The sequence below is a fragment of the Meriones unguiculatus genome, chromosome 20 (assembly GCF_030254825.1).
Source record: "Meriones unguiculatus strain TT.TT164.6M chromosome 20, Bangor_MerUng_6.1, whole genome shotgun sequence".
Classification (NCBI taxonomy): Eukaryota; Metazoa; Chordata; class Mammalia; order Rodentia; family Muridae; genus Meriones; species Meriones unguiculatus.
This window is the reverse complement of record NC_083367.1, coordinates 42,233,496-42,238,002: the sequence shown is the minus strand read 5'-3', so window position 1 is coordinate 42,238,002 and position 4,507 is coordinate 42,233,496.

Sequence of the window (4,507 nt, the reverse complement as noted above, 5' to 3'; positions counted from 1 at the left end):
AGGAGTTGAAGCTCTGTGCTGTTTTTATTGTTGTCTGTGGTGTTTTCTTTTCCCTCTTTGTTCTAAGAGCATAACCCACACGTAGAACATCTAGTCAACTTATTGTTTGTTTGTTTCATTAGTTATTCTTGTTTTATTTATTTATGCGGTTGTTTGTTGTTTTTGACTAAGGATCTCAAGTAGTCCAGGTTAGCCTTGAACCTCTCATTTTCCTATTTTCAGTCTCTCAGATCCTGGGATTATAGGCATCTGCCACCACAATTCATTAATTCTCATATTCTAAGGTCACTTGAAAAATTTCTTCCCTGAAAAGATTTACCATCAACCTAGTGTAAAATTAGGTTTAGGCCTTTCATTTCCTTTCCAATTTTGTAATCATGTTTTAAAACACTAGCAACATATTCTAATAGTCGTCCATAGTGGCATATAAAGAAGCCACACTTCATTTTTTCTTTATGGCTGTATAGTATTCCATTCCATAGGCATATCACAGTTAAGATTCCTCTACCAATGAGCATATGAGTTCTTTCAATAGTCCCATGCAACCATCTTCTGAGATCTGCCAGTGCACCTGTGCAGTAATTTAGATAATGGAGCACTAAATAAAAAACAGTCAATGAAATATCTTTTAAGCTGCCTAAGCATGAGTGGTGCTCATGTTTAATACAGAATGATGCTTCCCTCTTGCAAGCTCAAGGAACCGAAGGAGCCTTTGCCTCCCGTGAAAGTCAGCAACTGTCTCTTCCAGGAATTTCTTTTGAGCATTGACAGCAAAGAACTTTTTGGAAGTATACCAGATGTGTCCCAGTGGAAATAAATTCTTGTTAGTAGCACTCTGGCCTGGAACATTGCCATACGCCAAGTGGAATTTATGCATGCATAAGAAAAATTTGGCCAAGTCCAAACTGATATTAAAACTCCCCCAGAAGGCAACGTAGTAAAGACTGCCACAGAGCAAATACATGCGGCTGCATTTCCTCCAACATGAAAACACAGCGACGTGGGCTGAGCATTGGATGGAGAACCGATCTGCCGGATGCTCGGTACAGGGTCACTGGCCACCAAGTGTGCCAAAGGAGGCAATGAGCATCAGCCTTTCCTTTAGCGGTTGAACTTGGTTGCTTTAAATGCATGTTATGAGCCTCCAGTGAAGGAAAAATGTGGGAGAAAAATACAGCACCCTGTAAGGGTGTTGTTCTTATGGAGATGAAGCAACATGTGGTTCCATTGTTTAAGAGTTGTTTTTAAGCGCATATATGTATGTATGTATGTATGTATGTGTTTATGTATGTATCTGTCTGTGTGGAGGTGAGTACATCTATCCACGAAATGAAGAATAGGGTGTCAGGGCTCTTGAAGCTGGCATTAACTTGTGGCTGCAAATCATAGAGGAGCTGGGCAAGACCATTGCTCTTAACCACTAGGCCATCTCTCCAGCCCCCTTTGTCTTCATTTTTTAATTCAACTTTTAATTCCATATGATACTACATTATTATAAGCCTCCATTGCAGCTTCTTTTTTTCTCACAAGCAATTCCCATGAAGCCCCATTTAAAAGACGGGGGGGGGGAAGAGAGAGAGAGAGAGAGAGAGAGAGAGAGAGAGAGGACTTCGGCCCAGAGAAGATTCCAGCTGTGTCTGGTAACTCCCTGTGACAGCTAAGCGGAATCCTTGCCAAGTGATTGTGACAAAAAAAGAAACCCGAAGTTACACTATCAAACAGAAAACAAAACAAAACAAAGAGCGTCATGGAAAATGTCAATACAGGTCTTCGCTGGTCCAGGCCTACCCCGCGGAACGTGCATGCGGAAAGCCAGCCTGGAAATCTTTGCTCTGCCTCTCATGCAGAACCGGAAGCAGCCCCCAGCGGGCCATGCTCTTCAGACCTGTGGGTGTTGAACTTGGCAGGCTTCCCACTGCTTCAGCTCCCAGACCTCGGGCTCATTGTTCCAGGGCCACGGGCAGCATTTGCGATGTAATGGGCCTGTGTGACTGCTTAGGGTTCCCAGCACAGAAAAGGCCAGAGTCCTTATCTGATAACAGCAAGCTGAATGCACTTTAAAAGTCTTTAGAAGGAGTTTTTATCTTATTTGTGTTTTTGGCTGATGAATTCCGCTTGCGTAGGGGGCTCTGGAAACAGAAACAGGATAAGTTAAGTCAAAAGAAAAGGCCAGGCATGGTGTTTTATGGAACCCTGGGAGATACTTAGAGCAAAGTCGTCCTAGTTTTCTTAAGGATCCTGATCCGAGGTGTGTGTGTGTGTGTGTGTGTGTGTGTGTGTGTGTGTGTGTGTTTCCTAATTGCCAACTTTGGCAGAGATAGGTACAGAATACAAAGCGATAAATCCATGAGTATATTTTTCTATACTCTAAACCCATCTTAAGCACAAGAAAGTTGTGGCTTATTCATCATTCAGCCAAAAGGGGAAAAGGAGCCTTTCCACATTCCAGACTCCTACATGCTCTCTATTAAAGTCGGGAAGGCTGACCCAGACCCCTCCCTCAGGTCAAAACAGTGCCCAGCATGGTGGTACAAGGCTGTGAGTGGTTCTATCGCCTTTGCCACTGAGTGTGAATGGGAAAGGTCGGGGTTTGAGGCTCATGTGGGTGGTATACAAGCCGCAGGGCTAGCTACACTCCTGTGCCTTCCCTGGTGGCTATCCAAGGGATCCTCCTGTTGGTGCTACAGGGCTCCCTGCTCTGTGGACATGGGCAGGCTCTTCAAGATGGCATCCTCTGTCTTCACACTCCTTCCACCTTCCATCCCGGAAGACTAATGGCTGTTCAACCAAGACAGAGGGATAGCTGAACCTCCATTTCTTTGGTTTGCCTCTGGCTCTCCCTGACACGAAACACAACAAACTGGAGAGCCAGGCTTCAGAAGAGTGCCCTGGTATTTGTTGAAAAGAAGAAGGGGTTCTAACCACCCCCACCAACCTCTGCTCCCAGATGCAGCCTGCTAACCCTCACCACTGGTTCCAATCCCTTTCCTCCCTTACCTTTGTTTATTCCAGGTGCCAGGACCCAACTGTGGAGACTGCAAGCAAGGTCTTGTCAGTCAAATGCCTTGTCCTAGTGTTGCCTTCTTGAAATGAGGTCAGGGGATGATGTTCCTTTAGGACATTGGGCCGTAGAAGCACATTTAGTAAGGCTGGAGGACAGGAATGGCTGTAGCTCAGGCGTGTCACCTTGGCCATCCCTTTGCGGATGACCGTTCCTCCGGGCTTTGCTCAGTCATCAGCCTATTTTAAGTCTTTACACTTCTGCTCACTCTAAAGGCGTGAGCAGCATGCTACATACGTACTTGACCCCAGGAGAATGAAAAGGCAGATCTGAAGTTACTACCGTGGATACTCTTTATTCCATTTGCTTACAATGGGCCACTTACTTGGGATCCTCTTGTCCGAGTTCCTGGGTGCTCACGGAGCACAGGAATCTTCTCCCAGCCTTCAGTTTCAAATGAAAAGAGTCTTTAGAGATAGAGGGCTCTCTCAGTTAGCAAGCAACACCTTGTGTTAGGTCCATACCAGCAGGGCATTAGCAGATTTGCAGGCTTGGAGGATGGCTCTGTCCCTAATAATCAATTTTGCCCCTGATTAAAGTGTTATACAAAAGGAGAAAGGTGAGGCATCATAGACTCTGTTGAAGTCATTGAAGGAGCAACTTCTCACTTCTTCCTACTTCTTCCCAGTAGGATCCATGTTTACCGCTCACCCTGAGTTTAGATATAACAAAGACGTACGATTGTCCTTTCTGTAGGAACTGGTCCACTGGACCTTTCAGTCACCTAGCCAGGGGACTTGCCCCTCAGCAAGATGATTCCCCAGAAGACCTGCTAAAGATGAGGCGAGGAGGGTGGGAGGGTGGTGCTGATTGTCCCCTTAATGAGATAATGTACTTTTACCCCAGGAGCCCCTCCCCAATTCAGTTGCTTACAGATCCTCAGTGCTAAGCCTGTGCTCTTACCAGAGTTCTAACACAAAAGGAGCAAGTTTTCCTTTCCCTCCTTTTTTATTCCTTCTTTGGAAACTGACAAAAATCCCTGGCAGTCTGGGCTTTCTCATTGTTTTCTCTGAAGACATTGAACCCTTTTCCACATCTGTTTGATGGCTTCTGCTCTGTCCACCTGCTTATTTGGAATCTACCTGAAAAAAAAACAATACATCTCCCTTCTTCTTTCCCATTTTCCTCTTTTCCACAGCTGCTGGCATCTACAGCTTGCTTGTCCTGTGTTTTTGTTTTGTGTTTGTTTTGTTTTTTTTTTCTCCTCAAACTTTAGTAAAGTGGTGCTCAAGCTTCCTTCATTTTAAAGTTGTTTCGTGAACGAAATTAGGAGCTCTCAAAAGGGACCCCTAAGCACCTGGTAACTCTTCTGAAAACGAACAAACAAACAAAAAACAAAACCACTCCAGAAAGTCTAAAGATTGTTCCAAAAGTAGACAAGAAATGTACAGACTTCCATATCAAGTCTGAATAATGGTAAGTAAATGAATGACAGGATATATTTAC